This window comes from Pelobates fuscus, chromosome 2 (genome assembly GCF_036172605.1).
Source record: "Pelobates fuscus isolate aPelFus1 chromosome 2, aPelFus1.pri, whole genome shotgun sequence".
Classification (NCBI taxonomy): Eukaryota; Metazoa; Chordata; class Amphibia; order Anura; family Pelobatidae; genus Pelobates; species Pelobates fuscus.
The window spans coordinates 370,506,399-370,519,383 of record NC_086318.1 but is presented as its reverse complement, the minus strand read 5'-3'; the positions used below and the strand labels follow the sequence as shown (position 1 = coordinate 370,519,383).

The 12,985-nt window shown below is 32.0% G+C and overlaps 5 non-coding genes across 5 annotated transcripts; all 5 read left to right on the top strand.

Moving 5' to 3' along the window:
• Nucleotides 1–1,409: 1,409 nt before the first annotated feature.
• LOC134591804 (U12 minor spliceosomal RNA) lies at nucleotides 1,410–1,552 on the top strand. Its single transcript, XR_010088525.1, has one exon. It is a non-coding gene; the product is annotated as a U12 minor spliceosomal RNA (small nuclear RNA).
• Nucleotides 1,553–3,408: 1,856 nt separating this feature from the next.
• On the top strand, nucleotides 3,409–3,551 carry LOC134591803 (U12 minor spliceosomal RNA). Its single transcript, XR_010088524.1, has one exon. It is a non-coding gene; the product is annotated as a U12 minor spliceosomal RNA (small nuclear RNA).
• A 1,854-nt stretch (nucleotides 3,552–5,405) lies between these two features.
• Nucleotides 5,406–5,548, top strand: LOC134591802 (U12 minor spliceosomal RNA). The gene has a single exon (XR_010088523.1). It is a non-coding gene; the product is annotated as a U12 minor spliceosomal RNA (small nuclear RNA).
• Nucleotides 5,549–9,580: 4,032 nt separating this feature from the next.
• Nucleotides 9,581–9,723, top strand: LOC134591760 (U12 minor spliceosomal RNA). Its single transcript, XR_010088487.1, has one exon. It is a non-coding gene; the product is annotated as a U12 minor spliceosomal RNA (small nuclear RNA).
• Nucleotides 9,724–11,579: 1,856 nt separating this feature from the next.
• LOC134591716 (U12 minor spliceosomal RNA) lies at nucleotides 11,580–11,722 on the top strand. Its single transcript, XR_010088449.1, has one exon. It is a non-coding gene; the product is annotated as a U12 minor spliceosomal RNA (small nuclear RNA).
• Nucleotides 11,723–12,985: the final 1,263 nt, after the last annotated feature.

Genomic DNA, 12,985 nt, shown 5'->3' with positions numbered 1-12,985 from the left:
ATTGAGGGAACTGATTTTTATGTTAAATTCATCTGGTTCAATTAAATCGCGCCTAATGAATGAATGAATTTCCATCGAAAATGAATGGAAAAATGGACAGATTTCTCTTCTGACAAACCCAATTTTTTTCCGTACAAATGCATTCATACGAAACAAAAATTTCGGAGGTGCCCAAATCTAGTTGACAACTATTTGAACCGAAACATCCATGCAATTAAAGCAATGTACAGAAAATGATATGGAAAGTAAAATTGTAAAATATCTATTCTATTTTTGGAACAAATAAAGGCTTTTTCTTACTATAGAAAAAGCTGTTAAACAATAAGCAATAGAGCTATAATCACAACAGAACCTTGCATGTCAATAATATGCCTGGTTAATAGACAAGCATTAAGGTTAAAGTGACATCATAATTTAATATTCCATTTTCCAAAAAATCAGTTTTATTAAACCTTGATTTACATTGTAGATGATTACTGCAATATCTATCAAATTTGTTTACAAAAATAGAATTGAAATGACATGACAGCAATTTCTAGAGTAAAATATTCTTAAATGTGAACTTAATCATTTGCATAAATAACAGAGTAGGCGTGGCTTAACATACTGATTTTTTTCAACAGAAAAGTTACCTTTTTCTTTGATTTTATTCCCAGGATCTCTTTTATTCTTTTTTTAAATTGATTTGTACGTATAACTATAACATACAACAATCAAGTCATAAAATGACATACATTCCTTCTCTCAAAGAGAAAGAAAAGGAAAAACACAAGAACAAGCCAGAAAAAGATATAAATTATATGTAACAATTTTCCAACATAATGTATTATTTTTCTACAACTTTGTTTATTCTGGTCAGGAGATCTATATGATAGTGAATATTCATTTGCATAGTAAAAGTTTATTTCAATACTATATATGGTTTACATATATATATATCAATGTTGGTGTGTCCATGAATTCACTGAATCTTGGTTAGTGCCTAATGTTTGGAACTTAGACTAGTAATTTATTAGCTTTACATGACTAATATGTCTATTACAATATTTTCCCTTTTTGATTCCCATTGTAAAATGAGTCCAGTTGTTACATGTAATTACACATTCCAGTCTAGTAAACTGCCCAGGTCTACCTACATCATCTAGTATTTACACTGCAATTAGAGGTTAAGGGTGGCTATATGGAAATTCAAGTTACTTTATATTTGTATATTGCATGTGCCTATTTCCTTACATATTAATTTAATTTCCGTTTGGAAAACAAAAATTAAATAGCTATATATCTCTTTTATTAGGAAATGGTTTGTTGGCCCAAATCCGTGTTAGTTTCATGAAAGTATTTCAGTATGTCACACCAATTTCACTAAGAGGTACCCCAGAAACCATGCAGCGCATGTGGCTTTGTCATGTATGCCTTAAACTAATGAGTAAGGAAAATAACAAGTTGGGGTAATGCCTAACTTCAATATTATGACCAATTTTTGTTTGGGTATAGGTTACTCTTTGGAGGATCCACCTACTTTGTGGGACCTTTAGGTGCTGTGATCTGCTCTATCCTTGTGTCGTGTAAAAATTAGATTAGTGGGAAGCTTTTTGTATCCATATATTTTACATCATACTAGGACATGTGAGAAATAAAAATATACTTAGAATAGCAATTTTGTATAGGCCTATTTAATTGGCTACTTTCCTACTCCTTTCTAAAATGATATTGTGTTGCCAATTCCAACCTGTCAGTGCAGCATGATGGTTCATGAGCCCAAGAGACTAAGCAAAAAGTAATGCGTACGAATGCGTATAGTGAGTGTTCGGGAGTTTACTAATAGTGCCAATACATTTTGATGCTATTGATAGCGTTTGGGCATTTGGCGGTTTGGGAGTTATTTCAGGAGTTTGTGGCGTAAAATCAGGGAAATAGAACATTGTTCAATGCCATGTTGTGATCAATGTACGAAATTTGAAATTAATGGTTTGACTTTGTTAATTTAAGGCTATTCGGTATTGAGGGAACTGATTTTTATGTTAAATTCATCTGGTTCAATTAAATCGCGCATAATGAATGAATGAATTTCCATCGAAAATGAATGTAAAAATGGACAGATTTCTCTTCTGACAAAACCAATTTTTTTCCGTACAAATGCATTCATACGAAACAAAAATTTCGGAGGTCCCCAAATCTAGTTGACAACTATTTGAACCGAAACATCCATGCAATTAAAGCAATGTACAAAAAATGATATGGAAAGTAAAATTGTAAAATATCTATTCTATTTTTGGAACAAATAAAGGCTTTTTCTTACTATAGAAAAAGCTGTTAAACAATAAGCAATAGAGCTATAATCACAACAGAACCTTGCATGTCAATAATATGCCTGGTTAATAGACAAGCATTAAGGTTAAAGTGACATCATAATTTAATATTCCATTTTCCAAAAAATCAGTTTTATTAAACCTTGATTTACATTGTAGATGATTACTGCAATATCTATCAAATTTGTTTACAAAAATAGAATTGAAATGACATGACAGCAATTTCTAGAGTAAAATATTCTTAAATGTGAACTTAATCATTTGCATAAATAACAGAGTAGGCGTGGCTTAACATACTGATTTTTTTCAACAGAAAAGTTACCTTTTTCTTTGATTTTATTCCCAGGATCTCTTTTATTCTTTTTTTAAATTGATTTGTACGTATAACTTTAACATACAACAATCAAGTCATAAAATGACATACATTCCTTCTCTCAAAGAGAAAGAAAAGGAAAAACACAAGAACAAGCCAGAAAAAGATATAAATTATATGTAACAATTTTCCAACATAATGTATTATTTTTCTACAACTTTGTTTATTCTGGTCAGGAGATCTATATGATAGTGAATATTCATTTGCATAGTAAAAGTTTATTTCAATACTATATATGGTTTACATATATATATATCAATGTTGGTGTGTCCATGAATTCACTGAATCTTGGTTAGTGCCTAATGTTTGGAACTTAGACTAGTAATTTATTAGCTTTACATGACTAATATGTCTATTACAATATTTTCCCTTTTTGATTCCCATTGTAAAATGAGTCCAGTTGTTACATGTAATTACACATTCCAGTCTAGTAAACTGCCCAGGTCTACCTACATCATCTAGTATTTACACTGCAATTAGAGGTTAAGGGTGGCTATATGGAAATTCAAGTTACTTTATATTTGTATATTGCATGTGCCTATTTCCTTACATATTAATTTAATTTCCGTTTGGAAAACAAAAATTAAATAGCTATATATCTCTTTTATTAGGAAATGGTTTGTTGGCCCAAATCCGTGTTAGTTTCATGAAAGTATTTCAGTATGTCACACCAATTTCACTAAGAGGTACCCCAGAAACCATGCAGCGCATGTGGCTTTGTCATGTATGCCTTAAACTAATGAGTAAGGAAAATAACAAGTTGGGGTAATGCCTAACTTCAATATTATGACCAATTTTTGTTTGGGTATAGGTTACTCTTTGGAGGATCCACCTACTTTGTGGGACCTTTAGGTGCTGTGATCTGCTCTATCCTTGTGTCGTGTAAAAATTAGATTAGTGGGAAGCTTTTTGTATCCATATATTTTACATCATACTAGGACATGTGAGAAATAAAAATATACTTAGAATAGCAATTTTGTATAGGCCTATTTAATTGGCTACTTTCCTACTCCTTTCTAAAATGATATTGTGTTGCCAATTCCAACCTGTCAGTGCAGCATGATGGTTCATGAGCCCAAGAGACTAAGCAAAAAGTAATGCGTACGAATGCGTATAGTGAGTGTTCGGGAGTTTACTAATAGTGCCAATACATTTTGATGCTATTGATAGCGTTTGGGCATTTGGCGGTTTGGGAGTTATTTCAGGAGTTTGTGGCGTAAAATCAGGGAAATAGAACATTGTTCAATGCCATGTTGTGATCAATGTACGAAATTTGAAATTAATGGTTTGACTTTGTTAATTTAAGGCTATTCGGTATTGAGGGAACTGATTTTTATGTTAAATTCATCTGGTTCAATTAAATCGCGCATAATGAATGAATGAATTTCCATCGAAAATGAATGTAAAAATGGACAGATTTCTCTTCTGACAAAACCAATTTTTTTCCGTACAAATGCATTCATACGAAACAAAAATTTCGGAGGTCCCCAAATCTAGTTGACAACTATTTGAACCGAAACATCCATGCAATTAAAGCAATGTACAAAAAATGATATGGAAAGTAAAATTGTAAAATATCTATTCTATTTTTGGAACAAATAAAGGCTTTTTCTTACTATAGAAAAAGCTGTTAAACAATAAGCAATAGAGCTATAATCACAACAGAACCTTGCATGTCAATAATATGCCTGGTTAATAGACAAGCATTAAGGTTAAAGTGACATCATAATTTAATATTCCATTTTCCAAAAAATCAGTTTTATTAAACCTTGATTTACATTGTAGATGATTACTGCAATATCTATCAAATTTGTTTACAAAAATAGAATTGAAATGACATGACAGCAATTTCTAGAGTAAAATATTCTTAAATGTGAACTTAATCATTTGCATAAATAACAGAGTAGGCGTGGCTTAACATACTGATTTTTTTCAACAGAAAAGTTACCTTTTTCTTTGATTTTATTCCCAGGATCTCTTTTATTCTTTTTTTAAATTGATTTGTACGTATAACTTTAACATACAACAATCAAGTCATAAAATGACATACATTCCTTCTCTCAAAGAGAAAGAAAAGGAAAAACACAAGAACAAGCCAGAAAAAGATATAAATTATATGTAACAATTTTCCAACATAATGTATTATTTTTCTACAACTTTGTTTGTTCTGGTCAGGAGATCTATATGATAGTGAATATTCATTTGCATAGTAAAAGTTTATTTCAATACTATATATGGTTTACATATATATATCAATGTTGGTATGTCCATGAATTCACTGAATCTTGGTTAGTGCCTAATGTTTGGAACTTAGACTAGTAATTTATTAGCTTTACATGACTAATATGTCTATTACAATATTTTCCCTTTTTGATTCCCATTGTAAAATGAGTCCAGTTGTTACATGTAATTACACATTCCAGTCTAGTAAACTGCCCAGGTCTACCTACATCATCTAGTATTTACACTGCAATTAGAGGTTAAGGGTGGCTATATGGAAATTCAAGTTACTTTATATTTGTATATTGCATGTGCCTATTTCCTTACATATTAATTTAATTTCCGTTTGGAAAACAAAAATTAAATAGCTATATATCTCTTTTATTAGGAAATGGTTTGTTGGCCCAAATCCGTGTTAGTTTCATGAAAGTATTTCAGTATGTCACACCAATTTCACTAAGAGGTACCCCAGAAACCATGCAGCGCATGTGGCTTTGTCATGTATGCCTTAAACTAATGAGTAAGGAAAATAACAAGTTGGGGTAATGCCTAACTTCAATATTATGACCAATTTTTGTTTGGGTATAGGTTACTCTTTGGAGGATCCACCTACTTTGTGGGACCTTTAGGTGCTGTGATCTGCTCTATCCTTGTGTCGTGTAAAAATTAGATTAGTGGGAACCTTTTTGTATCCATATATTTTACATCATACTAGGACATGTGAGAAATAAAAATATACTTAGAATAGCAATTTTGTATAGGCCTATTTAATTGGCTACTTTCCTACTCCTTTCTAAAATGATATTGTGTTGCCAATTCCAACCTGTCAGTGCAGCATGATGGTTCATGAGCCCAAGAGACTAAGCAAAAAGTAATGCATACGAATGCGTATAGTGAGTGTTCGGGAGTTTACTAATAGTGCCAATACATTTTGATGCTATTGATAGCGTTTGGGCATTTGGCGGTTTGGGAGTTATTTCAGGAGTTTGTGGCGTAAAATCAGGGAAATAGAACATTGTTCAATGCCATGTTGTGATCAATGTACGAAATTTGAAATTAATGGTTTGACTTTTAAACAAATTAAAACCAATGTGGCTTAGTAGAGAAGTAAAACAAGAGATTAAAAATAAGAAAAGGGCATTTAAAGCATTTAAATCAGACAAATCAGATGCATCTTATAAAAGATATAAGAAAGCAAATAATGCGTGCAAAAAGGCAATTAAACTTGCTAAACTTCAAAATGAAAAAATGATAGCTAAAGAGAGCAAAACCAACCCCAAAGCATTTTTTAAGTACATAAATTCCAAAAAACCCAAAAATGAAAGTATAGGTACACTTAAAACTGAAACGGGGGTGTTGGTTAATGAAGACCAAGAAAAGGCAGGAATTCTAAATAACTATTTCTCCTCCGTATATATTAAAGAAGAACCCATGGCAATAGATGTGCAAATGATTGCTACTAAAAACTTGCAGAATAATTGTAATTGGTTAACTCAAGACAATGTGCTGCAGCAACTAAAGAAAGTTAATATAAACAAAGCTCCAGGGCCTGACGGTATCCATCCACGTGTACTTAAGGAACTAAGTGTAGAAATAAGTGAACCTCTGTTTTTAATCTTTCAAGATTCTTTTCTTTCAGGAAGTGTTCCGGAGGATTGGAGGAAGGCAGATGTGGTTCCTATATTCAAAAAGGGTTCAAAATCCTTGCCTGGAAATTATAGACCTGTGAGCTTAACTTCTGTGGCTGGTAAAATATTTGAAAGGTTATTAAGGGATAATATTCAAGAATTCCTTGAGAAGAATATGGTTATCAGCAAAAATCAGCACGGTTTTATGAAGCACAGGTCATGTCAAACTAACTTGATTGCTTTCTACGAAGAAGTAAGTAGAAGTATAGATCAGGGTGTTGCAGTGGATGTGATCTATTTGGATTTTGCCAAGGCATTTGATACAGTTCCACACAAAAGATTAGTGTTCAAACTCAAGGAAATCGGTCTCGATGAAAATGCTTGTTCTTGGGTAGAACATTGGCTTAAAAACAGAATACAAAGAGTTGTCGTTAATGGTAAATTTTCAAGCTGGACAGAGGTGGCAAGTGGTGTCCCTCAGGGGTCTGTTCTGGGACCCCTTCTATTTAACATTTTTATAAATGATCTTGAAGACAGCATTGAAAGTCATGTTTCAGTGTTTGCAGATGACACAAAACTTTGTAAAATAATACAATGTGAGCAAGATATTACTTTGCTGCAGAAGGATTTAGATAGACTGGGGGACTGGGCACTCAAATGGCAGATGAAATTTAATGTTGAAAAATGCAAAGTTATGCACTTCGGCGTAAAGAATACACAAGCAACGTATACCCTTAATGGAAGCGAATTAGGGATAACAACACACGAAAAGGACTTGGGAATTGTTATAGACAACAAACTATGCAACAATGTGCAATGTCAATCAGCAGTGGCCAAGGCCAGTAAGGTATTGTCATGCATGAAAAAGGGCATTCATTCTCGGGACGAGAATATCATTTTGCCTCTCTATAAATCACTGGTAAGACCACATATTGAATATGCTGTGCAATTTTGGGCACCTGTTCTAAAGAAGGATATCATGGCACTAGAAAAAGTGCAGAGGCGGGCTACAAAATTAATAAAAGGAATGGAACATATCAGCTATGAAGAAAGGTTAACAAATTTAAACCTATTTAGTTTAGAAAAACGTCGCCTGAGAGGGGATATGATAACATTATACAAATATATTCGGGGCCAATACAAACCATTGTGTGGAAATCTATTCACAAACCGGACTTTACATAGGACACGAGGCCATGCGTTTAGACTGGAAGAAAGAAGATTTCGTCTAAGGCAAAGGAAAGGTTTTTTTACTGTAAGAACAATCAGGATGTGGAATTCTCTGCCTGAAGAAGTGGTTTTATCAGAGTCCATACAGATGTTCAAACAGCTACTAGATGCATACTTGCAAAGACAGAATATTCAAGGATATAATCTTTCAATGTAGGGTAATAACTGCTTGATTCAAGGATAAATCTGACTGCCATTCTGGGGTCAAGAAGGAATTTTTTGTCCTAGCTTGTTGCAAAATTGTGCTTCAAACTGGGTTTTTTTCTTTTTTTTTTTTTTTTTTTTTTTTTTTTTTTCTTTTGGATCAACAGCAAAAAACAGGTGTGAGGAAGGCTGAACTTGATGGACGCAAGTCTCTTTTCAGCTATCTAACTATGTAACTATGTAACTTTGTTAATTTAAGGCTATTCGGTATTGAGGGAACTGATTTTTATGTTAAATTCATCTGGTTCAATTAAATCGCGCATAATGAATGAATGAATTTCCATCGAAAATGAATGTAAAAATGGACAGATTTCTCTTCTGACAAAACCAATTTTTTTCCGTACAAATGCATTCATACGAAACAAAAATTTCGGAGGTGCCCAAATCTAGTTGACAACTATTTGAACCGAAACATCCATGCAATTAAAGCAATGTACAGAAAATGATATGGAAAGTAAAATTGTAAAATATCTATTCTATTTTTGGAACAAATAAAGGCTTTTTCTTACTATAGAAAAAGCTGTTAAACAATAAGCAATAGAGCTATAATCACAACAGAACCTTGCATGTCAATAATATGCCTGGTTAATAGACAAGCATTAAGGTTAAAGTGACATCATAATTTAATATTCCATTTTCCAAAAAATCAGTTTTATTAAACCTTGATTTACATTGTAGATGATTACTGCAATATCTATCAAATTTGTTTACAAAAATAGAATTGAAATGACATGACAGCAATTTCTAGAGTAAAATATTCTTAAATGTGAACTTAATCATTTGCATAAATAACAGAGTAGGCGTGGCTTAACATACTGATTTTTTTCAACAGAAAAGTTACCTTTTTCTTTGATTTTATTCCCAGGATCTCTTTTATTCTTTTTTTAAATTGATTTGTACGTATAACTTTAACATACAACAATCAAGTCATAAAATGACATACATTCCTTCTCTCAAAGAGAAAGAAAAGGAAAAACACAAGAACAAGCCAGAAAAATATATAAATTATATGTAACAATTTTCCAACATAATGTATTATTTTTCTACAACTTTGTTTGTTCTGGTCAGGAGATCTATATGATAGTGAATATTCATTTGCATAGTAAAAGTTTATTTCAATACTATATATGGTTTACATATATATATCAATGTTGGTATGTCCATGAATTCACTGAATCTTGGTTAGTGCCTAATGTTTGGAACTTAGACTAGTAATTTATTAGCTTTACATGACTAATATGTCTATTACAATATTTTCCCTTTTTGATTCCCATTGTAAAATGAGTCCAGTTGTTACATGTAATTACACATTCCAGTCTAGTAAACTGCCCAGGTCTACCTACATCATCTAGTATTTACACTGCAATTAGAGGTTAAGGGTGGCTATATGGAAATTCAAGTTACTTTATATTTGTATATTGCATGTGCCTATTTCCTTACATATTAATTTAATTTCCGTTTGGAAAACAAAAATTAAATAGCTATATATCTCTTTTATTAGGAAATGGTTTGTTGGCCCAAATCCGTGTTAGTTTCATGAAAGTATTTCAGTATGTCACACCAATTTCACTAAGAGGTACCCCCGAAACCATGCAGCGCATGTGGCTTTGTCATGTATGCCTTAAACTAATGAGTAAGGAAAATAACAAGTTGGGGTAATGCCTAACTTCAATATTATGACCAATTTTTGTTTGGGTATAGGTTACTCCTTGGAGGATCCACCTACTTTGTGGGACCTTTAGGTGCTGTGATCTGCTCTATCCTTGTGTCGTGTAAAAATTAGATTAGTGGGAACCTTTTTGTATCCATATATTTTACATCATACTAGGACATGTGAGAAATAAAAATATACTTAGAATAGCAATTTTGTATAGGCCTATTTAATTGGCTACTTTCCTACTCCTTTCTAAAATGATATTGTGTTGCCAATTCCAACCTGTCAGTGCAGCATGATGGTTCATGAGCCCAAGAGACTAAGCAAAAAGTAATGCATACGAATGCGTATAGTGAGTGTTCGGGAGTTTACTAATAGTGCCAATACATTTTGATGCTATTGATAGCGTTTGGGCATTTGGCGGTTTGGGAGTTATTTCAGGAGTTTGTGGCGTAAAATCAGGGAAATAGAACATTGTTCAATGCCATGTTGTGATCAATGTACGAAATTTGAAATTAATGGTTTGACTTTGTTAATTTAAGGCTATTCGGTATTGAGGGAACTGATTTTTATGTTATATTCATCTGGTTCAATTAAATCGCGCCTAATGAATGAATGAATTTCCATCGAAAATGAATGGAAAAATGGACAGATTTCTCTTCTGACAAAACCAATTTTTTTCCGTACAAATGCATTCATACGAAACAAAAATTTCGGAGGTGCCCAAATCTAGTTGACAACTATTTGAACCAAAACATCCATGCAATTAAAGCAATGTACAGAAAATGATATGGAAAGTAAAATTGTAAAATATCTCTTCTATTTTTGGAACAAATAAAGGCTTTTTCTTACAATAGAAAAAGCTGTTAAACAATAAGCAATAGAGCTATAATCACAACAGAAGCTTGCATGTCCATAATATGCCTGGTTAATAGACAAGCATTAAGGTTAAAGTGACATCATAATTTAATATTCCATTTTCCAAAAAATCAGTTTTATTAAACCTTGATTTACATGTTAGATGATTACTGCAATATTTATCAAATTTTTTTACAAAAATAGAATTGAAATGACATGACAGCAATTTCTAGAGTAAAATATTCTTAAATGTGAACTTAATCATTTGCATAAATAACAGAGTAGGCGTGGCTTAACATACTGATTTTTTTCAACAGAAAAGTTACCTTTTTCTTTGATTTTATTCCCAGGATCTCTTTTATTCTTTTTTTAAATTGATTTGTACGTATAACTATAACATACAACAATCAAGTCATAAAATGACATACATTCCTTCTCTCAAAGAGAAAGAAAAGGAAAAACACAAGAACAAGCCAGAAAAAGATATAAATTATATGTAACAATTTTCCAACATAATGTATTATTTTTCTACAACTTTGTTTGTTCTGGTCAGGAGATCTATATGATAGTGAATATTCATTTGCATAGTAAAAGTTTATTTCAATACTATATATGGTTTACATATATATATATCAATGTTGGTGTGTCCATGAATTCACTGAATCTTGGTTAGTGCCTAATGTTTGGAACTTAGACTAGTAATTTATTAGCTTTACATGACTAATATGTCTATTACAATATTTTCCCTTTTTGATTCCCATTGTAAAATGAGTCCAGTTGTTACATGTAATTACACATTCCAGTCTAGTAAACTGCCCAGGTTTACCTACATCATCTAGTATTTACACTGCAATTAGAGGTTAAGGGTGGCTATATGGAAATTCAAGTTACTTTATATTTGTATATTGCATGTGCTTATTTCCTTACATATTAATTTAATTTCCGTTTGGAAAACAAAAATTAAATAGCTATATATCTCTTTTATTAGGAAATGGTTTGTTGGCCCAAATCCGTGTTAGTTTCATGAAAGTATTTCAGTATGTCACACCAATTTCACTAAGAGGTACCCCAGAAACCATGCAGCGCATGTGGCTTTGTCATGTATGCCTTAAACTAATGAGTAAGGAAAATAACAAGTTGGGGTAATGCCTAACTTCAATATTATGACCAATTTTTGTTTGGGTATAGGTTACCCATTGGAGGATCCACCTACTTTGTGGGACCTCTAGGTGCTGTGATCTGCCCTATCCTTGTGTCGTGTAAAAATTAGATTAGTGGGAACATTTTTGTATCCATATATTTTACATCATACTAGGACATGTGAGAAAAAAAATATACTTAGAATAGCAATTTTGTATAGGCCTATTTAATTGGCTACTTTCCTGCTCCTTTCTAAAATGATATTGTGTTGCCAATTCCAACCTGTCAGTGCAGCATGATGATTCATGAGCCCAAGAGACTAAGCAAAAAGCAATGCATACGAATGCGTATAGTGAGTGTTTGGGAGTTTACTAATAGTGCCAATACATTTTCATGCTATTGATAGCGTTTGGGCATTTGGGAGTTATTTCAGGAGTTTGTGGCGTAAAATCAGGGAAATAGAACATTGTTCAATGCCATGTTGTGATCAATGTACGAAATTTGAAATTAATGGTTTGACTTTGTTAATTTAAGGCTATTCGGTATTGAGGGAACTGATTTTTATGTTAAATTCATCTGGTTCAATTAAATCGCGCCTAATGAATGAATGAATTTCCATCGAAAATGAATGGAAAAATGGACAGATTTCTCTTCTGACAAAACCAATTTTTTTCTGTACAAATGCATTCATACGAAACAAAAATTTCGGAGGTGCCCAAATCTAGTTGACAACTATTTGAACCGAAACATCCATGCAATTAAAGCAATTCACAGAAAATGATATGGAAATTAAAATTGTAAAATATCTATTCTATTTTTGGAACAAATAAAGGCTTTTTCTTACTATAGAAAAAGCTGTTAAACAATAAGCAATAGAGCTATAATCACAACAGAACCTTGCATGTCAATAATATGCCTAGTTAATAGACAAACATTAAGGTTAAAGTGACATCATAATTTAATATTCCATTTTCCAAAAAATCAGTTTTATTAAACCTTGATTTACATTGTAGATGATTACTGCAATATCTATCAAATTTGTTTACAAAAATAGAATTGAAATGACATGACAGCAATTTCTAGAGTAAAATATTCTTAAATGTGAACTTAATTATTTGCATAAATAACAGAGTAGGCGTGGCTTAACATACTGATTTTTTTCAACAGAAAAGTTACCTTTTTCTTTGATTTTATTCCCAGGATCTCTTTTATTCTTTTTTTAAATTGATTTGTACGTATAACTTTAACATACAACAATCAAGTCATAAAATGACATACATTCCTTCTCTCAAAGAGAAAGAAAAGGAAAAACACAAGAACAAGCCAGAAAAATATATAAATTATATGTAACAATTTTCCAACATAATGT